Raw genomic sequence first — 25,370 nt, 5'->3', positions numbered from 1 at the left:
GGTGGGAGACATGAGTGGGGGCCTGGTGGAGGCTGCCCCTGCTCTGCTGGGGGGTGGGGGTGGTGGGAGACATGAGTGGGGGCCTGGTGGTGGGTGACCCTGGATGCTGGGGGGTGGGGGTGCAGGGGGACATGAGTGGGGCCTGGTGGAGGCTGCCCCTGCACTGCTGGGGGGTGGGGGTGGTGGGAGACATGAGTGGGGGCCTGGTGGGGGCTGCCCATGGTGGCAGGGGGGTGGGGGTGGTGGTAGACATGAGTGGGGGCCTGGTGGAGGGTGCCCCTGCACTGCTGGGGGGTGATGGGAGACATGACTGGGGGCCTGGTAGAGGGTGCCCCTGCACTGCTGGGGGGTGGGGGTGGTGGGAGACATGGGTGGGGGCCTGGTGGAGGCTGCCCCTGCACTGCTGGGGGGTGGGGGTGGTGGGAGACATGAGTGGGGGCCTGGTGGAGGCTGCCCCTGCACTGCTGGGGGGTGGGGGTGGTGGGAGACATGGGTGGGGGCCTGGTGGAGGCTGCCCATGGTGGCAGGGGGGTGGGGGTGGTGGGAGACATGAGTAGGGGCCTGGTGGAGGGTGCCCCTGCACTGCTGGGGGGTGGGGGTGGTGGGAGACATGGGTGGGGGCCTGGTGGAGGCTGCCCCTGCACTGCTGGGGGGTGGGGGTGGTGGGAGACATGGGTGGGGGCCTGGTGGAGGCTGCCCATGGTGGCAGGGGGGTGGGGATGGTGGGAGACATGAGTGGGGGCCTGGTGGAGGGTGCCCCTGCACTGCTGGGGGGTGGGGTGGTGGGAGACATGAGTGGGGGGCTGGTGGAGGGTGCCCCTGCACTGCTGGGGGGTGGGGGTGGTGGGAGACATGAGTGGGGGCCTGGTGGAGGGTGCCCCTGCACTGCTGGGGGGTGGGGGTGGTGGGAGACATGGGTGGGGGCCTGGTGGAGGATGCCCCTGCACTGCTGGGGGGTGGGGGTGGTTTGAGACATGAGTGGGGGCCTGGTGGAGGCTGCCCATATACTGCTGGGGGGTGGGGGTGGTGGGAGACATGGGTGGGGGCCTGGTGGAGGCTGCACATGGTGGCAGGGGGTGGGGGTGGTGGGAGACATGAGTGGGGGCCTGGTGGAGGGTGCCCCTGCACTGCTGGGGGGTGGGGGTGGTGGGAGACATGGGTGGGGGGCCTGGTGGAGGCTGCCCCTGCACTGCTGGGGGGTGGGGGTGGTGGGAGACATGAGTGGAGGCCTGGTGGAGGGTGGCCATGGTGGCTGGGGGGTGGGGGTGGTGGGAGACATGAGTGGGGGCCTGGTGGAGGGTGCCCCTGCACTGCTGGGGGGTGGGGGTGGTGGGAGACATGAGTGGGGGCCTGGTGGAGGGTGCCCCTGCACTGCTGGGGGGTGGGGGTGGTGGGAGACATGGTTGGGGGCCTGGTGGAGGGTGCCCCTGGTGGCTGGGGGGGCGGGAGACATGGGTGGGGGCCTGGTGGAGGCTGCCCCTGGTGGCTGGGGGGTGGGGGTGGTGGGAGACATGAGTGGGGGCCTGGTGGAGGCTGCCCCTGGTGGCTGGGGGGTGGGGGTGGTGGGAGACATGAGTGTGGGCCTGGTGGAGGCTGCCCCTGCACTGCTGGGGGGTGGGGGTGGTGGGAGACATGAGTGGGGGCCTGGTGGAGGGTGACCCTGCACTGCTGGGGGGTGGGGGTGGTGGGAAACATGGGTGGGGGCCTGGTGGAGGCTGCCCATGGTGGCAGGGGGGTGGGGGTGGTGGGAGACATGAGTGGGGGCCTGGTGGAGGGTGCCCCTGCACTGCTGGGGGGTGGGGGTGGTGGGAGACATGGGTGGGGGCCTGATGGAGGCTGCCCCTGCACTGCTGGGGGGTGGGGGTGGTGGGAGACATGAGTGGGGGCCTGGTGGAGGGTGCCCCTGCACTGCTGGGGGGTGGGGGTGGTGGGAGACATGCATTGTTGATCAGTAGTGCAAGGTGACATGTGGGTTGGCTGGGGGGCATGCCATTGGTGGATGGGCTGCCTGCGGGACATGAGCAGGGGTGCAGGGTAGTCCCCCGTGGTGTGGGCTGCCTGCAGGGGCTGTGGAGGTTGTGGAGCGTACACCTGGGAGGACCCACACGGCCAATTCACGTGTGGTACTCCCCAGAACCCCTGAAATACACATACCCTGCTGAAATCGCGTGTGGAACTTCCCGCGCACCCCTGAAATACACGTACCCTGATGAAATCGCGTGTGGAACTTCCCGCGCACCCCTGAAATACACGTACCCTGATGAAATCGCGTGTGGAACTTCCCGCATACCCCTGAAATACACGTACCCTGCTTGCACGGGGCCAATCGCGTGTGGAACTTCCCGCGCACCCCTGAAATACACGTACCCTGCTTGCACGGGGCCATTCGCGTGTGGAACTTCCCGCGCACCCCTGAAATACACGTACCCTGCTCGCACTGGGCCAATCGCGTGTGAGACTTCCCGCGCACCCCGGTATACACGCACACGTATTTCTTGTCAGCGGGTGTCCGTGTTTGTGGGTACCCCTTTGCACGTCATTTGTCCTGGAGGGCCACAGTATAGGACATTCATCATGGCAGTATATAGGTCCTATTTGTTGGCGCACCTTTTGGCGCACATTTCTTACAGCCGCAGAGACGCTACCGCCTGCTTTCTTGTGGCGGTCGTGTTTGTGCCTGTGCGCTGGTTTGAGCGTGCTCTTTTTTGCCCTATTCTATTCCATGAATACGTGTTGTAGGCGAGCGTGTGGGCGTTCCGCGCACTTGTGCCCTGTACTTCCCCCGTGACGCCCACGTTTTGGCAAGTTGTTCCTCATTCCGAGTGTTACGCCCGTGTTCTGCCTACTTGTGTTGCGTGCGCCGCGCTATGTGCGATTTTCGCTGTGGCCTGTGCGATTTTCGCTGTGACCTGGCGCACGCAGTTAGATGGCCTGTGCGCCAACGTGCGCCGCGCACTTTTTTATCGCACATCCGCTGGTTTTCTCGCGCACGGCCTTCCATGAATCGATGTGCGCTGCTTTTCGTGCGATTTTCGCACTTGCACTGCGATTTTCGCACTTGCACTGCGATTTTCGCTATTCCACTGCGATTCGCACGTTTTTGCTCACTTGCGCCGCGCTAATTATTCCATGAATCGGCCTGTCAACCTCTACAATAGAGGGATAGGGGGGAGGGAGAAGGGGTCAGTGGAATGTGTACATTGGCAGTAGTATGGGTAGGAGTTTTATTGGATAGAACACTGATGAGTTGTATAATAGGTGGGTATTCTTAAGAATAGATTGTAACATCTGGGAATTGTATTTTATTTAGCATAAAAAATGTGATAGGGCCTCATCAGGGTAGGGCTGGGCTGAGCGGTACAAATGCGGCGGTAATGCTATTGACGCAGAATTACCTCTCTGCCCAATACTGAGTTTGAGCAGAAAGTTAGAGGTTTTTGTCCCCTTTCAGCCCATTTCTGCCGCTATTACTGCTGGCTGGCAAGTCAGCTGTTAAATAACAGGTTTTGTGCAGATGGAACAAAATGCTCAATGGGGAAGGAGGAGACCCCCGGAGACTGCGCCCAGCTTTCTTTAATTGTGGTGTCCACAAGAACCGAGGATTGAACAGAAGAGTTGTCCATAGGTAAGGGAGTAGCTCGAAGGAACTCATTCTCTCTTCTCAGGGCCCCCTTGTCTGCCTCGCTTTCCAAATGCAAGCATAATTGCAGGAAAGAGTTCTCGACATCCTCAAGGGGGTGACCTGCAGAAGTAGGAAAAGTAATACTTGTTCCAGCTTTCGAAGTAGAGGAGGAGAAAGGAAGGTCAGGTGCCTGCTGACTCCCTGAATTTCAACAATGGTAGCAGAGTTCCTCATGAAGGGCAAACCAAAGATGACTCTTTAAGAAGCGTATAGTCTGCTAGAGGGAGCATGCCAGATTCCAGGCTGCAGCAGAGCCCTTGGGTTTCATGGGAGGGCTGCAAAGTTTGTATCAGGGCGAGCTGGGGGAGGACAGGGTGCAGGCAAAAGAAACAGAAAGATGGTCACAAATAGAGAAAGGGGGGGGCTTACCATAGAAACTTTCAGCAAGTCACCAATACTCCAGCGATCTGATCTGCGGGCCACTGTGCCAATTGGGGCACGGTTCGGTGCTGTTTACAAAGCTGCTTCCTGTACGTCCATAAAAATCCTCCTCCCTGCAACAAACGGACCATTCTCAGTATTTTATTGGGGAGGGGAGAATAGTATGTGCATGGGCAATGTGCTATCCTTTTCACACTCTTACTTGTTCACACGTTTATACTGCAGTAATATTATTACAAGACTCGTCTGATCTATTCCCCACTCTTCCTGCAACTCCGGTACTCAGCCCCTACCTGTGGCTGCCTGTGCTCTTCCGGAGACTGTTTATTCTTGGCTCCAGAGAAGGATATACAGATATGCAGGTGCAGTGGCAGGTCCTGGGGAGCACTCCTCAGGGCCTCCTGGCTCCCTCTCCTTATGGAGTATCAAAACATGAAAACAAGCTGCATCAATCTCCCCAACTGTTGGTGGTGAGATAGATTGATGGTTGCTTCTCCATGCTGGGCCTTCTCTGATTAATTACATAGGTAGGGTTACAGAGGGCTAGCATTGGATTTTAAACTCTCCTATAACCTCCTAAATCTGTTACTGTGGCATAAAGAAAGTATAGCCCGCAGTGTTTCTCTGCCCCCTCTTGGGGTCTGGCGTCATCACATTGAAATAGGTCAGGTTAACCTGTTAGAGTCTGTTGGCTGATCAAGGCCTGCTCCCAGTATAGAGGGGGGTCTGGGAGCCTTCCCTGAGAAGTCTCTTATGTCTCTTGCATTTTCTTTTTATCCTGGAGCCCCTTCTGTTGCTCGAAGTATTTTTGGGTGGGGTTGGGAATTCAGCTGTGCTCTATTGCCTGTCCTATCTTCAGGATTTTTGGTTTCTTGACGATTTTTCGGACCATGAGCAGAGGGATTATATTTGAGCCGGGCCTCTTTCATGCGTGTGTTGTGCATTGTCTGCTCTCCATTGGTACTTTAGAAAATGAGCATAGGTTTTCGTTTTGTACACTCTCCACAACATCAATTTGACATGTTGTTCTTTAAATAGTCTTCATTTTATGTGTCTGATTATCAGAGGTGTGAGTGAGCCGGAGTCTGAATCATTTAGCAACTCTACATCCGTACATAATGCTCACCAGCGGAAATCCCAATGCTGCCCCCCTAATTCAACTAATGAAGTCCTATTGTGCTTCTAGAAAGAAACATCAGGGCGAGCAGCTGGTTCTGCATTGCGCTAATTAAGCAAGCCACTCTGAAGACTATCTTTCAGTCCAGTTAGGATTTGGTGACTGAAACATCTTTAGTGTTTTTGCAATCATGAAAGAAAAATTGTTACATGATGTTCCGTTTTCCAGGTAGTGGGTGAATCAAGCTGTTTACAAGCTTCAAAAAGCAATTTAAAATAATGTTTGGAGTTCATTGAATGAAAGAGAAAACCCTGTCCTCAAAAGCACCAGTAGTTACTACGGGATGATAGGTTCTTTTAATGTTTTTTGATGCATCCAATGATAATATGTAATGCGTGGCACACCACTCACAGCTGTTTGTAGGCACCATTGATCATGTTAGGACGATCAGTGCATTTTAAGCACAAAGGACTTTTCTATGAACAAAGAGATTTCCATCAATATTCTGATATCAGGTGTGTTTGTAGCTCTTGGGAGCCCGTATCAGGGTATTTAAAGGGGAACAGCAATGGGATTTTAGCAACAGGTGGAACAGAGAGCATGCATCAGTCCCAATAATGATGAAAGTTTAGGGTAAAATACAAAAGGGCGAAACTTCTAGGTGGCTACTTACTGTCATTTTACATTCTCATTTCCTTCAGTGCCCTCCCCTGCCTCTAACTGCTTGTCGCATTCCCCATCCTTCTTAGATGTAGCTGCCCACTGCATTCTACACATATTGAACCTTGTCCTTTGCCTGTTGCACCTGAACCACATCCGCTTGAGCCTCATTACACTCGAAATATCTCATGAGGCTTACCTTGAGGCAAAGCAGCCTCCTCAGTCTTTGTACAGGCTGTGCCCGGCACTCCTGCAGGTCGGCCTCCTGTATCAGGAGCACATGCTTCATCTGCGAGTCCAAACATCCTGTTCTTATCTTGCACATAGAGGCGGCATGTAAATCAATCATGCAGGGAAAGCCGAGGTTGCAATTCCATCAATCACTCCCTGAAGTAAGGAGCATGCAAAACAATGATTTACCAATTCGAATCAAAAAGTCAGCATGCACAAATATATCCAAACACGTAACACCTGTAAGCACAAAACACAAGCACAGAAGAGGCTTCCTTAAAAGTATGGCGGGACAAGAAAAACGTGACAGGACTTTATTTAACACCACTTTATTAGTGAAAATAGAATTAGTGTCACTGTTAATGCACCACATTATAGTTTTGGACTTGAAGTGGCTGGAGATACATCCTCCACTTCAGATCAAAGATCAGCAGAATTCCGGCTCCCAGTAAATAAGGCAAAATTACCATGGAGATCTATTGAGTCCACACAAAGGGATTCACACCAGTTTATCAGCAGAGGGGACAGAAACATTGAAGTATCCAATAGATAGCATAATTGGGGACAATCTGCCCAAATGTAATAACACATTCACGTTCCAGGCTCATTCTAAATGATGGACCCTTCGCTCTGAGCTGTTGAAATGCATACAGAAAACCACTTGGGGTAGTAGCTAAGCAAGGTAAACATGGTTTGGAAATCACAAAACCAAGCTGAAAGATATGTTTCATAGCCAGCAGAATATCTTAATTATATGGTGCAGATCCCTGATCACGGATCTTGGATTTCCAAACCACTTTTACCTTTGTTTTTTTCCTCCAAAACCAACTACACTAAGTGGTTTAATAATAATAATTTGCATTTATATAGTGCTACAAACCCTCAGGTATCTGAGCGCTGCCTAATCCACAGTGTGTGGTGCTCGGAAGGATGAAAAGCTGAGTTTGGGGGATTCTAATCTGCGACGGCAGGCTCTGCACGGATGGTAACGCGAGCACTGTACTCGCTGTGCTATCTGACCGGCTGTTTGCTGTATGCATTTGACCATCTCAGTGAGAAGGGTTCATCCTTAAGGTTATTCCTGGCACGTGGATGTTTTGTTATACTTGGATAGATTTTCCCTGATGATCAATTTCTAGAATCGAAAAGCATTCAATTTTTCAATCTGTTCAAAATCCAGCGGTGAGGCTCGCCCTCAAAGTAAACAAGCATGGCAAAGCCAGTAGCTTGTTACAATTAGAAGATTGCAGTAAATAATTGGGCTCTACTAAGCCAGAAATTCCAAACATGTCTGCAAGTTACTGTTATCAAAAGAAGTAAGTAAGTAAGTAAAGGTGGGAGAGCGCATGGTGACATTGGACAGGATGAAGGCGTGGGCATTGTAGGCAAGGGTCGGTGGGGGTAGGCAGAGCTGAACTAAGGAGTGTTGGTGGTAGAGAGGTAGGGTGTGGGCAAAGAGTGGTAAAGTAGAGTGTGGGCAAAGAGGGCTGAGATTGAGTAGGCAGGAGAGTGAGCTAGGGTGAGGGCAGAGAGAGAGAGTGGGTGGGTAGATTGGGGCAGAAAGTGGGTGGATGGTTGTGAGGTGGGGAAGAAGAGAGGGGGTGGGCGGGTGCATGCAGAGTTTGGGTGAGGTGGGTGTAGTCAGAGGCAGGCACAGAGGGAGTGGGGCCAGAGAAGGGGTTTGGGAGCATTCAGAGAGCTGGTTGGCGAGGGAGAGAGTGGGTGGGCCACACAAGAGTGGTTGTAGTTGGGGGAGCATAAAAGAGTCATGGGGTTGGGGTAGCACAAAAGCAAGTAGGGGTGCTGAGGAGCACAAAGGAGGGCCAGGGCATTGAGGGGAGTACAAAAGAGGGCCATGGTGCTGTGGGGAGAGCAAACGAACCTCGGCGAATAGGGGAGCACAAGAGAGGGTTGGGAGACCATTGTGAGAGAGAGGGGCCCGAGCGGTTTAGTGGGAGGGAGACACAGCGAGAGAGAAAGAGTGAGAGCATCAGAGGGCCTCAAGGGTGGTTGTGGATAAGCACAAAAGGGTCAGGGTGGTGGGGGAACACGAAGTATGATATGGGGTTGAGTGTAAGCACAAAAGAGTTTCAGGCTTTGGGGAAGCATAAAAGAGGCAGGGGGCCTGGCCTGGCTCTTATGGCCAAACACCAGCCAGGGAAATGGCCATGCAAAACACAGAGGAAGGAGGGGGCTGAGGATATAGAAAAGAACAGAAAAGCAGTTGGGGGCAAACAAAAGTGGATGGGACAGAGAAAATGTGAGTAAAGGGTCTGGGGCAATAAAAGGGGTGAATTGGGGCTGGGGTCAATAAATGGGATGGAAAAGGGTGGGGTAGTGCCGAATAAAAGGGATGGGGCTGAGAAAAGGGATGAGATGGGGCTGGAGTTGAGAAAAGGGGTGAAACATGGCGCTGGCAGCAGAGAAATGGGGTGAAAAGGGGAGCAAGTAAAGCGACAAAAAGGGGGCATATAAAAGGGGTAAAAATGGGGGCTGTGGCAGAGAAAAAGGGTGAAAATGGGGGCTGGGAGCCGGGAAAGGAGGTGAAAAAGGGGTCTGGAACCAAGAAAAGGGGGGACAAGTTGTGTTGGGATCGAAAAAATCTCTAAGCACCTACCTGCTCACTCACAGCGGTGCAGGGTGAGCTCATGTGTGTTGATGTTCCCTCCTATTTCTTAGGCTGGAGAACAACGGGAGACATGGCATGCCACTCTCCACATTTTAAAACACTGAGACGAGGCTGGCATATTAGGATCAGGTACAACTCCTCCCTAATTAATCTATCTTGCAAACTCACACTATTTCACCGGTATGGACATTTTCGTGTCCATATTAGAACCAGAAAATGCTTCCTTACAGGGGTGGGGCTGAGTACCAGCAAATGAAGGATTACTGTGTTAGGCAGAATCCCGTGCAGTTCCCTCAGGGACCATTACCCAGGATTAGGACTACAGGTGAGAGCAATACATCCCCTTTGGTATCAGTCTGTACCACAAAGATTTAGTTGGTAGCTGTGGCTAAGCAGTCAGACTTATCTCAAGAGGGAGATGAGCAGTATTCAGGGTTTACACTATAGGTATCACAGTACTATGGAACAAGGAAACACTGACCAAAGCTTTGTATCAAAAAGAGAATATATTTATTCTATACACATCTAAGTCAACACATGAATCACAGTTGATAAAGTAAGTTAAGCGGGCGGCCAACACAACAAGTAGATAAAGGATTTAAAACACCTTTAGGGCTACCACGGGGAAAGGGAGGCCTGGCGGAACAATGTACCTTAAACGTGAAGAAGCGGCTCCTGCGGTGGCGGTTGTTCCTGGTAGTTCCTGCAGGTCGAAGGGTCCAGCAGAGGAAGACAGGCTCTCGTCGTCGAGGAAGGTTCGAGTCACTGCACTACCCAGGAATGAAACCAGCCGCAGTGCTGCCAAACGAAGTTTAAAAGGTACACTCCTTTTAATCGCGGTCAGGGTCGATAGCTGCCTGGCAATCCGGTCTACAAGTGCGGGGCACTGTCGATTCGACCAAGGCAGGTCCGAGAAAGCGATGGGTGAACTGGTTGGTCCCACCAGCTCAAGGGAAGAAGGCTCTTTCGATGAAGATCTCCTCTCGTCGTGTAGAAGAAAAGTGGTGAGACGATCCGGCAGGGCTTCACCGGTGGTGTCGATGCTGAAGATGTCTGTGGCTTCTCTCCCCTTCAGTTCCGTAGTTCCAGTGGTGACGTCTTGCTCTTCCAGTCCTCAGGATCCTGCTTTTATGCAGAAAGAGACCCATTCATACAGCCTAGCTGTCACTCACACAGTGGAGTGGTCTTTTTGGCGGGAGACCCTCCATCCTATCAGGTTATAGTGCGACCTGAGTTGCTGCAGCAACTCTGTCCAGGGGTTCTACTCCCCCTCCCAAACAACAGACCCACCCCAGACTCAGAGGCGCCGAAAGGAGGGCTTCTTGGCAGAAGCCCGCCAAAAGAGCAAACAAAGGATCCCCGACCTGGGTTAGGAGTTTAGGGTAAGACACGAGAAAGAATTTGTATTAAAGTTCTGGCAAATAAAATCTACCGGAGTAAAGTTAATAATAAAATAAACCGGCGGTATGTTCGAGGCTGTCAGTAAAAGTGGGAAAATATTTGCGGTTGAATATTTATGGTAGTAACCAGTGCCACCAGCCAGAAACTTTAGAGAGCGGGACTTTAAGGTACCCCCTCGAAAATGAACCCAAGGGAAAAACTATTAACCCTTTCCAGTACCTCTATAGTAAGATGGTTTGTACGGATTAAGTTCATAAGATTTGACTAGTAAAGTCAATGGAGACTTTACATGCCGTGGGAGACAGTAGTCAGTCCCAGGGTATGGACTCTATGTTTGGGGGTTGCCACGACACCCCTGTGTCACTGCATGGAGGGTGCTGTGTAACACATATGAATAAAGATGGTTGCTATGGGTGAGAGAAAATCCCATAGGCATTAAATACAAAAATAGCCTACAACACACATAGCAAAAGTGCCTAAGAGTGGGAAAAAGAGTCTCACTCTTAGCAGGAAAAAAGAAACAAACCCTCCAAATCCAGCAAAGCTGCTGGGGGACTCTATAGGTAAGGGAAATCAGCCATAGAATGAGAATTCTCCCTAACACACTGCACTGCTGAAAGTGTAAAATAATGTGCTTTCCAACGGGACATGTGATCAGCACAATCATTAAAATACATCCACTCATTAGTTGAAATGGTTACAGGAACCAGAAATGAACACGTTGGGAAGTGGTGAATTAATGCCTGAGTATTTGCAGTTACCATACCAACCATATTCCCTGCTTTTCTCTCTTGTGTTAGCAATGCTTTGCCACATAGGTGGCGCTGCCGTCACCAAATGCACCAAAACCAAAAAGCACACCATCCCAGATGGTAGACAAGATCTCTTCACTGGCTCCCACTCGTGTCAAAAATAAAGTTTACTATTCTTTGCAACATGCACTGGGCATCGTGGACCCAACCTAGCTCTACAGTCCAACCAGAAATCTCTGCTCCCCTCAATCTGAAATAACAAAAGTACAGAAGAAAAGCCATTGGAGTACAAGGACCTGGATTTTTGAACTCCTGAAATCTGGCATTGAGCGACATATTTTGGCTTCTGTTGATTCTGTTGAATCACTGTGCTGTTGAGCGGGCCTATGATGTGGGGGCAACTCTTCCCCTTGCTGGGAATCAATGCTTAAGAAAACCTGATATCATGCTTGCCTTAACAATGATATCCAGTAAAATCCATGCCATGCCAGAGGTTGTAATGAGGAAGCAGACTGGCTGTAGCAATGCAGTCCAGTCGAGTCACGTAACAACAATTTTCACGTTTTCATGATAAGTATTGCTATCCGGCTAGACTGAACTGTATTGCTGCAGCCAGTCTAGTTACGCCTTCTCCCTCCCTCCACACTGCATTCCCTCATTCAAATGACAGCGGTCCAGACTCAGTGCATATTTGCAGATCTACGGATTCACTTGATGTATGTTCATTTTCTTCTGACATGCGTATATTTACCAATACCCCCAGCCTGCCGCATGTGCGGATGCACCTTTGGTGCTATACTCTGCCCGTTGACACATTCTAGATTATGAGGTGAACATGCAGATAAGTCAACCATAATTGCACCACCAGCAACCACGTGGCAAATGGTGTCAGATGCCTTATATTGTAAGGTAGGAACTCAGATCCCATTCTAGGCCACACCATAAAGAGAGAGCAGGACAATTCTTCATTGAACTGAGGGACATACTCATGATGACAACAGGAGTGCTTTTGGTGCAGGATGCAGAATGCAGAGTAGGTAGTGCAGAGGCAATAACAGTAGCAGAGAGACAAAGGGATTTGTACATGGGTAATCCTGCCCAGTTGACCCTACCTCCTACTCTGAGTAGCAGGATCTGATAATCTTCTGACTGGACACGATGGCCATCATTCATGCCATCACGTGTTTCTTTCAGTAAGACATGGAGCCTAAAACACTACCCACCCCTTTCTTCCATCACTGTTACATGTCTCACAGTTCTCCACATCGTCTTCACACGCTCATTCTGAAGTCGCGTTACCCTGGTCCCCCTGTCTCGTAAATGCAGTCTTCCCATGAAGTCTTGCTGCCGGTCTTCAAAGCCAAGCTTCCATGTGTAATGCAATGCATACCTTTTCCAATGTCGAAGTGCACCATCAATGAAATCAAGGAGATGTCTTATCCTTATTCTGCAGCAGGCTTTGCTGAGGAGATGCATGCACCCGAACACCCCTATCTGGCCCTCGTCCCCCGAAAGAACTCAGAGGAGGTGTTCACAAATGGGGTTTTGCAGCACAGAGTCAATGTATAAATGGCATGCAGTCTCCATTTACAGCTGCCTGCCCAAAATCATGGTAAAGCAGGTGCCATGTGTGACCCACGTCATTACCATTAAAAAGGCATTGAACACAATTCTGTCAAACAAAATGTGAACAAATATGTACTGAATCGAGGCATATTCATCAGCAATGTCCATGACATATAACCAGATCACAGGATCTAATAATGAACTAGAATATTGCAGGCAAAGCAGCCACAGCCCCTCAAACGGTGCACAACAACATCCAATGACCCTCTTCAGATATAGGAGTCAGTCTAGTTGCCACTCTGTTTGTTAGGCAGAATTATATGCAGTACCCTTTGGGAACACCACACAAACAATTAGGACTACAAGTGACAGTACAAATTCTCCTTTGATACAAGCCTTTACTAGACAGTAAAGTGGTAGCGATGGCTGAGCAGCCAGACTTATCTCAAGAGTAACTGAGCAGTATCAAATCAATAGTTACACAAAGGACAGCAATTACTATGATTCAAACAAACACTGACTCAAGGTTTTTGAGTAAAAGCATATTCATTTATTTACACATCAGTTATTAAACATTTCACTATTTTCAAGCAGTAGAAAAATCATTGGGCCTGATCACGACTTGGCCGTTACCGCCGGCGGTACTACCGCTGGCGGTAATAGCCCTACCGCCGAACTCCCCGCCGCTAATAGCGCCGGATCACGAGTTTGGCGGTAAAGTAATTCCCCATTCCCCATTGAGCCCATTCGGGAATGCCCCATTCCCCATTGGGCTCAATGGGGAATTTTCACGCTCTTACCACCGGCAGATTTCCCGCCAGAGGTAATAGCGCAAATTTTCGGCGGATTTCCCCCCAGCTCAGAGCTGGGCCAAAATCCACCGAAGCCCTGATTCAGCAGACCCTTAAATCCGGCGGTATAAGCGCTACCACTGGATTTAAGGGTTACCGCCAAAGTGATCAGGCCCATTGTCTTAATACACCACACCACAATCAATAGATTCTGGACAAGTTAAACTCAAAATGAAGTGTGAGCAAAATTGCACTCCCGCAATTTAAAAGGGAGGGAAAGACAAAGTTGGACAAAAGTTGAGCACGACCAACAAGTAAGTAAGCGGGGCAATCTAGAAAAAGGAACTACAGTGAGGAGATCAAATCAAGCAGCTATGGCCAAATTCAATAGGTCAAAGCCTTTTGCTCAAGATCACACAGTTCAGGGTAGTTCACGGTTAAGTCTTTCCCAAGAGTTCAAAACGAAGTTGGTCAGTCGAAAAGCTACTTTAAAGAATAGAGAATGACAAGCCCTTGGATTGGCAAAAGATTTCACACACTTTCACCGCAGCTGGACGAAACGAACAACCGGATTTGGAACAGTACATTAAATGGAGAAGAGGCTGTAGCTGAGGCGGACGTTCCTAGCAGGTCCTGCAGGCTCACGGTTCCTGAAGCGACTGCCGAACTTACATGAAGTAGGAAGACTGGAGGGTCCTGCACTGCGCAGGGAAGAAACCAGCAGCGGAGCAAAGCAACAAATGAAAGGTGCGCTCCTTAAAACCCAAGCAGGGTCCGAACTTCCTGGCTATCCGGTTCACTGCAGCTGTGCACAGCAAATTCTACCAGAGGAGGGAGGCCTGGCTTTCAGTTTTGTGAACTGGTTGTTCCCACCAGCTCAAGGGGAGAAGATTCCTTGCAGATCTTCCCTGTCGACGAAGTTTGGAGATTCGGACCCGCAGTAGGCCTTCACCGAGAGGTTCAGTCGTGGTAGAGGTCCTCTTCTGTCAGGTTCCCTTCGGTTCTCTTGATCCAGTGGCGACTCGGCCTTCTCAGTTCCAGAGACCTGCTTTTTATGCAGTTTTCCCCCATTCGCACAGCCTGGCTGTCAATCACACGGCAGGGTGGCTGTCCTCGCGGGACAGTCACCTAGCCAATCAAAGGAGGAGTGCGACTTGGGTTACCAAGGGAACCCATGGCAGGGGTCCTAAAACTCCTCCCTCACATCCTGCCTACCAGACTTTCAGGCGCCTAAGGAGGGCTTCTGTGCAGAAGCTCGCAAAAGGTCGGTGAACACAGGAACCAAACCTAGTTTGGCGTGCAGAGAAAAACTCGAAAAAGACCTTTACAAAAAGAAATGGTGAATAAACCCAAATTAAAACAAATATGGTCCAGCGGGTTTAAGTTCAAGGCTGCCAAGATAGCCTAAAACAATACCAGGACTATTTAAAACAACCGCAGTAGGAAAAATCGGGTAGTTACCACTGCCACCAGCCAAGTCTTAATGAAAAGGAAATGAAACAATGTTCCATGAGAGACAGACAAAAAGGGATAACTAGTAACCCTTTCCAGTACTCTATGTAAGATAGTTTGTACTGGGTCTGTGGATTTATAAGGACTAATAAAGTAAATGGCAACTTTACATGTTCTGGGAGACAGTAGTCAGTCCCAGAAAATGGAGTCTGAGTGGGAAGTCTGAAAAAGACAACCATGTATCACTGCACTGAAGGTGCTGTGTTACACACAGTAAAAAGATGATGCCTATGGAGTAGGTGAGGCTCCATAGCCTATGAACACAAAAATGTTAAACACACACAGCAAAACAGATGTAAGAATGGGAAAAAAGGCTCACACTCTTAACAGGTGAAATAAATAAATCCTAGAAATCCAGCAAAGCTGCTGAGGGACTCAGTAGGTAAGGGAAATTAGCCCTTTTGAAGAATTCCCCCTAACACTGTTAATGATAATAAGTAGCAGTATTGATGCCACTGTACCCCGTTCCTGTGATGTTCATATAAATCCCTAAAGTTTCACCACTTTATTTTGTAGAACACTGGATACCCATTGAAACCTTGGTAAAGGACACCTTTATGGCAATCTATCACAGTCATTCAGCATCACTAAAATACTTCACCCGCCACTGGGACATTATTGATCTGGCAGTTGAGGTGCTAATAAACTGGTAAAGTGTTCTGAAAAAGAAAGGGGTGCTCACCAATACCGACCTGATAAGATGTTCACCATCACAGAAAATGTGTTCTGAGCAGCACAACATTTCCATGCAACACAATTACCATTGCAATTACACAGTGGGTTGGAGGTAGCCTTGCCAGGTTTACTGGCAAGGCTACCTCCAAGCTCACATCCGGATCCAGTGTGACGTCCCAGTGCCACTATCGCGCATGCGTGGGCCTCGTTCTCGGCCACGCATGCGCGGTTGCAATAAACAGCGCCCGTGCGGCAGTTCGCGTCGGGACGCGTACAGACCAACAGCGCGTCCCGTGTCTTCTTGTGCCGTGTGCGTATGAATGGCTGCATGACTGTCTGGTAGTTCCCCGAGGCACGGGGCACTCCATAACAACTGGCGACGAGGGGAACGATCGCCACGGCAACGTCGTGCATGTACGCACTGCGGCCGCGAGAGAGAGTGTCGGAGCGAGACACGGACCCGACGCGGATGATCCCGTGATGCACGTACAGCAGTTGCGGACTGCATAGGTGCTCATGCGCCGCTGTACGGTTTGGTTACGTTAAATTTTTGGAACTTTGGTTGTCCCCCAGCACCCGGGGACGACTTTTTCTTCTTTATTCTGGAACGCGGACGCCTCCAGGAAAAGAGACCCTAGAAGAGACACAGAGGGCGACCGTCTGGCAGCAGCCTCAAGAACCCCAAGTAAGGTTTGCGGCCTCTACACCACCAGGAGGTGCCTGTGCGACCTGAAAATATGACGGAAAGCGAGGGGGAGGAAGGAACGGCGGCAGGTACAGTCAGGCCGCAACAAGGGTCTCTGCTACCGATGCAAGAGTTTGATGTGTCTGGCCCCCCATCCAAATTGGGGCCGAGGTGGCTGCTATGGATTAAGAAACTCGAGATGTACTTTACAGCAACTGGCATCACCGATGATAATGCGAAGAGGGCCACGCTGCTATACTCTGCGGGGCTGGACGTTTTACGTATTTTCGAATCATGCAATCTGCAGGTGGTGACGTACAATACTGTCAAAACTGCGCTGGAGAACCACTTCATTCCTCTCTCAAATGTTGACTACGAGAGGTTTCTGTTTTGTGGCGAGAAGCAGAGAGAAGGTGAATCCCTTGATCAGTTCTGCGCCAGGTTGAGGTCTATGGCCACCACGTGTCGGTGGGATAATGATGAGCTAATGATACGGAACCAGCTCATCCAAGGCTGTAACTCCGGAAAATTAAGAAGGCAAGTGCTAAGGGAACCGGGGTGGAATCTGCTGCAGATCCTAGATAGCGGCAGGATATATGAACTGGCGGATGTGAGAGCAGCCAAGATGGATGCTGCAAGGCATCCAAGCACGTCCGAGGAGGCATTTGCCATAAGCAAAGGGCCCGGAATAAAGGACAAGTGGGGACAGAGAAGGCAAGAGACTCGTTCTCCCGAGTCGGGATCGATGTGTCCGGCGTGTGGGTACGACCTACCCCATGCAGAAGAATGCCCAGCTGTGTCGAGGTCGTGCGGCCGGTGTGGCAAGTCAGGGCACTACGCTCGGATGTGTCATGCTCCGGCTCCCATTCCGGTGCCGAGAGGCCCTGTACGAAGTGGTAGCAGTGGGCCCAGAAGACAAAGGAGCATTGCGGCACTTGAACATGAAATACAGCGGCTGCAGCTGGCCGAAGAGGAGGAGGAGGACGAAGAAGAGGTATTCTTCATCTCAAACCTAGCATCTGCGGCTAAGAAGAAGAGACAGCCCAAATGCATGGTGAACATTCAGGGTGTGCCGACACAGGTCCTGATTGATACTGGCGCATCAGTATGTGTGCTGGCTGAGGACCATTATCAGAAGTTACCAGGGCCTCCCCCACTGGACAGTTCGGCAGCAAAGATATTCACTTTTGGTGGAGATGCCCCACTACCTATCAAAGGGGTGTTTATCACGCCAGTCGAAAAGGGTGACAGGATCATCAGAGCGCGATTCTTTGTCACAGACGTGAGTCCCCATTCGTTGCTCAGCTGTGCTGCGTCTGAAGCTCTTGACTTGGTGCATTTTGCATGGGAGGTGTATCAAGTGGACATTGTGAGCTTACTGGACAAGTATGCAGACATCTTCGAAGGGGTCGGGAAGTTGAAAGCGCCCCCGATAAGGCTACACATCGACGACACCATCAGACCAGTTGCCCTCAAGCACAGGAGGATCCCGTTTCATCTCCGGGAGAAGGTGGAGGAAGAACTGAGGTCGCTCATCAGCATGGATATCATTGAAAGGGTGGAGGGACCCACACCTTGGGTATCGCCTATAGTGGTCGCTCCCAAACCGAAGCAGCCAGGAGCGGTAAGGATCTGGGTGGATATGCGCCTCCCCAACGCCGCGATTAAGAGGGAGAGACACTTAACACCGACACTTGATGACATTGTGGGGGAACTCCAGGGGGCACGTGTGTTCTCAAAGCTGGATCTACGGGCCGGCTATCACCAGTTGGAACTTCATCCGGATTCCGATTCATTACAACCTTCACAACCCACGAAGGCCTCTACCAATTTAAGCGCCTGAGTTTTGGCATCTCGTCGGCGGCTGAAGTCTTTCAGAACACCATAAGGGGGACACTGGCCGGCCTACAAGGCGTGATAAACATGAGCAATGACATTTTAGTGTTCGCAGACTCTGAGACGGAGCACCTGAGAAGGTTGGAGGGTACTCTAAGGAGATTGAAAGAACTGGGTCTCACTTTACATCGCCAAAAATGCGAATTTTTTAAAGACCGGATAGGATTCTTCAGTTTCATCTTTCAGGCTGCCGGCGTGTCACCAGACCCGGCAAAGGTCAGAGACATAAAGGAGGCAGCAGCGCCACAATCCCCCACGGAGGTAAGGAGCTTCCTAGGAATGGTGACTTATTGTGGGAGGTTCATCAGGGGACTAGCGTTGATGGCGGAGCCTCTCAGGGCTCTGACGAGGAATGACGCGGTATGGAAATGGGAATCCCGAGAACAAGAGGCATTTCAGGCCCTCAAGAGTGCTCTATCAGACACAGACACCATGGCATATTTCAACCCGGCTGTGGAGTCAGAAGTGGTGGTGGATGCCAGCCCCGTGGGTGTAGGGGCGGTGTTGCTGCAACCAGATGAGCGGGGCGAGATGAGACCCATTGCCTACGCCAGCAAAGCGCTTTCCAGTACAGAGATGAGATATTCACAGATCGAAAGGGAAGCGCTGGCCATCCTATGGGGCTGTCGGCATTTCCGCCTGTACATTTTGGGCAAGCCAGTTGTGGTAGTCACCGACCACAAGCCTTTGCTGCCAATACTGGCGGGCGCATCATCGAAGCCGCTGCCCCGAATCGAGAGGTGGATGCTGGCTCTAATGGAATATGGGGTAAAGCTTGTGTATCGGCCGGGGACCAACAACCCCGCAGACTATTTGTCGCGTCACCCTAACAAAGAGTAAACAGAAGTGGGCAGTGAGGAAGCGGACTGTAAGGGTCTGCTGTGTCAAGTAGTAGAAAATGCACTTCCCATGGCGCTCTCGAGGCTCACCGTAGCGACGGAGTCCTCCAATGACGAAGTCTTCCGCATCATCAAAGCAGCAGCGAGGAGCGGGGACTGGAGGGAAGTGCTACGGAACAATTCAAGGCGTCAGGAGGAAGCACAGAAGGATTTGCAAGCGCTCTGGAGGGTGAGAGATGAGTTGTCGATCTCCGAGGATGGACTGCTTCTCAGGGGGCAGCAGATCGTCATTCCGAGGGAACTGAGGTTGCTGGTGCTGGAGCTGGCGCACATTGGACACCAGGGCGTCGTCAAGACGAAAGCCAGGTTAAGGCCAAAGGTTTGGTTTCCCGATCTAGAGGGGAGGGTGGAAAACTTTGTGAAGAGGTGTCTGGCCTGCCAGGCGGCAACACCGGGTGACAAAGCGCCACCCATTAGCTCGATGGAGCGCAGTGAGAAGCCGTGGGGCACGGTCCATGTGGACTTTGGATCGACAGGTCGGGGACGGTACTTTTTTGGTGGCCGTCGACCAATGGTCACGGTACCCAGAAGTAGAGGTGGTTGAGTCGACGGCGACTGAGTTCACCACGGCGGCATTGGACAAAATGTTCGCGGCACACGGATTTCCGGAGATCATCTGCTCAGACAATGGGCCACCGTTCACCGGCAGCCAGTTTGCGCAGTATCTACGAGAAAGGGGGATAAAGCACAGAAGAGTCTCCCCGCTATGGCCGAGAGCCAATGGCGAAGCCGAAAGGATGATGAGAACGCTCAACAAGGTAACGCGGATCTCGGCCAGCAGGGGTGAGGATCTGGTCCAAAGAGTGGTGGAGTTCCTTCGGGTGTATCGATCAACCCCCCATCAGTCCACAGGGGTTGCCCCAGCTGAGGCGCTCTTTGGGCGGTGCCCGAAAGGGATGTTGCCAGAGATGGAGGACAGGAGGCCAGGGGTCATAGACAACGACAAAGTTCGTGAAGACAGAGCGGTGCGCAACCAGAAGGAGAGTGAACGCAGAGGACTACAAGAAAAAGAAGTAAGAGTTGGAGATGTCGTAGTAGTCAAGAATAGACATCCGGAAGGAAAGTTATCCCTACCTTTTGAACCCCGCCCCTGGACAGTGACTCACGTTAAGGGCAGGATGGTGACCGCAGCCAGCGAACGGGGTACAGTCACCCGAAATAAATCCTTTTTCAAGAAAGTGGATGTCCCGGATGAACCTCCGGTAGCGACCAACTCTTTGAGTCAGGAAGGAACATCGGAGACCCAGGGCGGCGTCCCCTCATCGGATCCTGGACCCACAATGGAAGCAGGCCAAGTTTTGCCCACCGTCACATCAAGATATCCTGCGCGCGGGAGTCGGAGACTTCCGGCTCATCTGAAAGAGTATGTCATGGACACAGCTGACTGAGCGAGGTGTGAGTGACGCGTGAGGTCACCGGTTTATCATCGTTGTGTTACTGTTATGTTCTACTATAACGGGTATGCACCACAGTTTTGTTTTGTTCTGTTGTTGGGAAAAAAGAAGGGATGTGACTTCCCAGTGCCACTATCGCGCATGCGTGGGCCTCGTTCTCGGCCACGCATGCGCGGTTGCAATAAACAGCGCCCGTGCGGCAGTTCGCGCCGGGACGCGTACAGACCAACAGCGCGTCCTGTGTCTTCTTGTGCCGTGTGCGTATGAATGGCCGCATGACTGTCTGGTAGTTCCCCGAGGCACGGGGCACTCCATAACATCCAGCACCCACGAATGGGCAATTACCAGGCTATTCTGGCCCAGCCAGACCTGGTAATTGCCCTTTCACGGGTGCCAGGCCCGATACATCCCCATTCCCATTTGAGCCGCATAGGGCTCAATGGGAATGAGGAGGGTGGTAGCACCGGTACCGTTAATAACGGTACCGGTGCTACGTCATGTTCTGCTCACGGGTGCCAGTACGGCCACCAGGTCAGACCTGGTGACTGCAAGGGCACCCGCGAGCAGAACTCATATTATGGCGGTACAGTACCAACGGTGCCGGTAGCGATACCGGCGCCATTGTTGCCTTACCACCATACTTGTAATGAGGCCCAGTGTCACATACCCAACATCCCTCCCACCTCCCTTCCCTCTTTAAAGCTCCAACAGTCACCACTGGGGTTGGAAGGGACAGCTGCACCCCTTACATATGGGTGAAACACAAACTGGTCCTGGTGGGAAAGATCTGTGTTGAGAATTGAGAAGGCTAAGAAAAGCCAGCAGAGGTATGGGATGAATATGATGATGTCATCACTCCTTTCCTGGTGATCGTCTCTCCCCATGTGGCCAGGGGATGGCACCTTCTACCTGATCCTGATCCTGAGGCGGTTACATGAGGGAGGACCACATAGGGGTTGGCAAACAAATTGCTGATTGCTGATTCCTTAAGTAAACAACAAAGTTAAATAAAATGGAGAGAACAATTGTCATTCTTATTTTGATTATGTTTACTATAAATATGTAGCTATTACACTAAGAATTCAAAGGGAAGGTATTCCGCAGGAAACAGGTTCATCACTGGGTGTCACTGTCAAACACACCATCTCTTTTCATGTTAAAATTATCACTCAAGTGTGTGGGCATCCTTAATTCGCCAAGTCAAAGAAAATAACTCAGATGCAAATGAGAGCCATAAACAAAGCTTTAGGACAAATAAGATGCCAGTACTGCCCCTGCAATTATCACCTGTCCACGGGTCCTCGTGTACACCCTAAATAGTATGTGCTTGGTGTCCAAACATGGAAGACAGAGTAGGGACACCCACAACATAAGGTGCAATCAAAATGTAGCGCTCTTTTTAATATGAAACTTTGATCAAAAAGCCACCAGTCGCGTTAACCGCTTTTAACGATGAGACCAGTTGCAGGGGGGTGACAGAGGATGAAGTTCTCATAGCAGAATTGAAGATATGCTAGAATGGGTGGTGGCTGAGTCCAGGAGAAGACACGCCGGAGTGAGAGCCTCATTACAACTCTGGCGGTAGCCATTCTGTTAAAAACGGCATGGCTGCCGCCGGAGTTTCATTTTTTCCGGCATCTTTAAATGGGCAAGAACCGGGTCATGCTGAGCTCGGCGGACCCAGTAATTGCCCATTTGCGTGTGCCAGAATCAAGGGCGTCATAGGGCTGAATGGGGATGGGGACGTCGGATGCACCGGCAAATTCAGAGTTGTGCCGGTGCATCCGACGTGCTCTGCTTGCGGGTGCCGTTACACCCCCCAGGAAAAACCTGGCGGGTTAAACGGCACCCGCAAGCATAGCACATAGTATGGCGGTCCAGGAACTACGGTATCGGCATGCTTACCGGTACCGTATTTCCCGGACCGCCATAGTTGTAATGAGGCCCATTGAATATGTAAGGAAGTGAGGGCGGGAGCAGAGTAGGGGTGGGCAGAACCCTGGGCTCATGCTGTTTGTGTGTGCCAGCAAATAGAAATGTATACGTCACAAGGACAACCCAGCAGTTAATGCCTGCATTCCAAGCATCCAGGCAGCCAAGGTTCAACCCCGGGTGCTAAGCAGAATTTCTGTACTGGCTGAACAGCGTGTATATCCCACAGGGGAAGACATGGCACATTGCACATGTTTTATACCTCATTTTCCTTTTACGGCAAACCTTTGCAAAACACACAGGTACTTGTTTTCTTTAATTTTGCATGAACCTCTCACAGTTTTCAACTCACTCTAACAATTGACCATCTTCCATTGAGTTAAAAAGACACTTCCAAACATAATCATCCATGATATGTCTCTTGAAAATAGGATAAAATTAGGAATTATTGAAACTGCAATCAAACCATCTGCTGCTTAATAGAAAATGCATATTGATTGGCGTTCATCAAGCCTGACCACCTAATGAGTTTAATTCGACTGCCCGGATTCTGCATCTGATGTTCTGGCAACAGATGGTCAATTTAGCCTTGTGTCATGGCATTTGTAGTATGCAAACAGTCATAACTCTAGTGTGGGAGAAGTTGGGTAAAACATGAATTCAGTAGGTGTTGTATGTAAATGGACGTAAATATACAAGAGAGTGAATAAACTATAAAGTTAGGCTCTTTTCTGTGAAAAGCATTATAGTGTAGTCTGAACTGCTCACACAATAAGCATTACCACCGCATTGTCTTATGAAATGTCACTTATACTCATGAAGGAAATCTCTATCGCCTTTTCGCTGAACGCCCATTCTTTTGGTGTACAATGGGCCTCATTATAAGTTTGCAGGTCCGGTAACTAAGATACCGGTAAGCTTGCCGGTACCGTAGTTACCAGACCGGAAAACTACGAATTCTGGTTGGACCTGGCGGGCAGACCGGCACCCGCGAGCAGAGCATGTCGGATGTACAGGCACCGTTGTGAATGGTGCTGGTGCATCCGACATCCCCATTCCCATTGAGCCCAATGGGGTTCAAATGGGAATGGGGAGCATTTTATGCCGGCACCCACGAATGGGCAATTACCGGGTCTGGCAGGGCCGTAATGACCCGGTAATTGCCCATTCGCGGGCACTGGAAGTTTTCATAAGTTTGGCGGCAGCCTGCCGGTTTTAAGAGTCAGAAAGAGCAGCAAGAAATAATGGCCATATTAAAAAGATGAACAGAGAGGTTATAGTTAAATTAATGGACAGCACTAAGGGAGAAGCAGAGTCTGCAAGTAAAACACACCTGCTGAATTAGCTAAAACCCTGGGCTGGGCAAAACAGAAGCCAGATGTCCTTCCCCTGCCAGGGTTACAGTGGCAAGAGGAGTTTTTGGTGCTGATACCTGTTAGGGAGAATTCTCATAAATGTGCTAATTCCCTTCACCTTAGAGTCCCCCAGCAACTTTGCTGGATTTTGAGAACTTTATTTGTTTGCCTGGAAAGAGTGTGAGCCTTTTTTTCCAACTATTTTGTGTATTTTGATGTGTGTTTTACTCTTGTATTCTTTGATTATGGAGTTTTAGATAACTCCATAGGCATCATCTTTTCATGTGTGTTACACAGCACCTTCAGTGCAGTGACAAATTGATGTCTTTTAGACTGCCAAAAGGTTTAAATACCTTCTCTGGGATGAACTACTGTTTCCCAGAGAATGTAAAGTGAAATTGACTTTGCTAGTCTTTCCAAATTCCTAGATCCAGCACACACTATCCTACAATAGAGTGCTGGAGGGGTTACATAGTATCCCCTGTGTCTAAATATTCATGTAGCAGTCAAATGCTACCCGTTCCTATTGAAATGGCTGGTCACAGTGGTTTTATAACGAGCTAACATGATTTTTCCCAACCGCCTCTGTCGTCTGAGTGTCTGGGGTGGGCAGGAAGGGAGGGAGGTGCCAAAAACTCCCTGTGCTTAGTCTCCTAGGAGACCCAAATGCACTCTGGCGTGATTGGCTGGCTGACTGTCCGGCAAGGACAGTCACCCTGCTGGGTGAGTGACAGCTAGGCTGGAATGAAAGGAAGAAAACTGTTTAATAGGCGAGTCTCTTGGCCTGGAAACAGAGTCGACGACTGGAACGAAAGAACTAAAGATTAGCTGGAAGAGGACAGCTGCTGAAACTCCTGGACTGTTGGTTTGCCTGGTGAAGCCCTGCTGCAGGTCCGAAATGCCAAGTTCATATGGACAGAGAAGCCCCTTCAAGGACGACTTCTTCCTTTGAGTTGGTGGGACCAATCAACTTGTAAGCCACCTGGATACAATTCTCTGAGCTGGTTAGGTTTAACCAGGGAGAGGGACACTAGCTTGTGTGCTTGAACTACAGCTACTGGAACTGAAGTGACTCCATTTTGGCCAGTGTTTTCCGACGATCCCGTGCAGTGCAGGAGTCCCTCGACGTCCTCCCTCTTGTCTCCACGACTGAGGCTCAGGAACAGCGAGATCTGCTGGAACTGCCAGGAACCAACGTCTTCAGCTGCATTTTGCTCTTCATACTAAGGTACTGTGCCAACCCGATTGAGAGAACTTACCTCTCACGGTGAAAGCTCGTGGAAATTTCCCAACTTGCAGGCCTAATCAGCTTGTGACCCAACATATGATTCTTTTTTGTACAAACTACTTCTCGAACTTTTGTAAAGACTTAACCATTTACTACAACAACTGCTCTTTCCTATCCAAGCCACTAGTCCATTGACTTTTGCCTAGACCTATTGAACTGAATCGAGTCCTCTAGTGAACTGAAACCATTTGCACTGCCTAATTTGTGATCTATTTCTATTAACTTGTGCCTTTTACTCCCATTGAAAGTAACTGAAATGCCATTTTGCTCCTATTTCAGGGAGCCTAATTTACTCAGAAACTTATTGGTTCAGTACTGAAGGGTGTTTGTGTATAATATTAAGTTGCCTTCTTCTAGTGAATGCTTTCTAAATGATTGTCTAATACATTAATACATGTTTTACCAAGAAACCTTGAGTGTAAGTATCTACTTGAACCACTGTGATTGTAAGACCTCTGTGTAACATCCTTGTACTGCTCACATTCCCTCTTGAGATAAGCTTGGCTGCTCAGCTCGCTGCCAAA

Source organism: Ambystoma mexicanum, chromosome 5q, assembly GCF_040938575.1.
Source record: "Ambystoma mexicanum isolate Mex_15411 chromosome 5q, UKY_AmexF1_1, whole genome shotgun sequence".
Taxonomy (NCBI): domain Eukaryota; kingdom Metazoa; phylum Chordata; class Amphibia; order Caudata; family Ambystomatidae; genus Ambystoma; species Ambystoma mexicanum.
This window is presented reverse-complemented; position numbering follows the sequence as displayed.